Genomic DNA, 313 nt, shown 5'->3' with positions numbered 1-313 from the left:
CCAGGGTTTAGGGTTTAGGGTTTAGGGTTTAGGGTTTAGGGTTTGTTGCCGTGATAGCGACGAAACAAAGGATGCATCTCTGCTGTTGCTTTGGCCCCCCGCCCGCGGGGCGCTGTTCTAGGGGTGCTCTCAAACCCTAAAAAAAAAAAATAAATAAATAAATAAAAATAAATAAATAAATAAAAATAAATAAATAAATAAAAATAAATAAATATAAATAAACAAAAAGATATACAGATAGAAAAGATAGTAAAAGGCAGAATAATACAACAAATAAAAAAAAAAAAAAAAAAAAAAAAAAAAAAAAAAAAAA

General features: G+C 28.8%; 1 protein-coding gene across 1 annotated transcript in view; it reads right to left on the bottom strand.

The window, feature by feature from the left end:
- The window catches only part of EMH_0021940 (uncharacterized protein), a gene marked incomplete at both ends in the record, with an annotated part of 2,229 nt that overhangs the window by 1,402 nt on the left and 514 nt on the right, over nucleotides 1–313 (bottom strand). The window lies entirely within an intron of this gene.

Source organism: Eimeria mitis, genomic scaffold (genome assembly GCF_000499745.2).
Source record: "Eimeria mitis Houghton genomic scaffold, Emh_scaff776, whole genome shotgun sequence".
Taxonomy (NCBI): domain Eukaryota; phylum Apicomplexa; class Conoidasida; order Eucoccidiorida; family Eimeriidae; genus Eimeria; species Eimeria mitis.
This window is presented reverse-complemented; position numbering and strand designations above follow the sequence as displayed.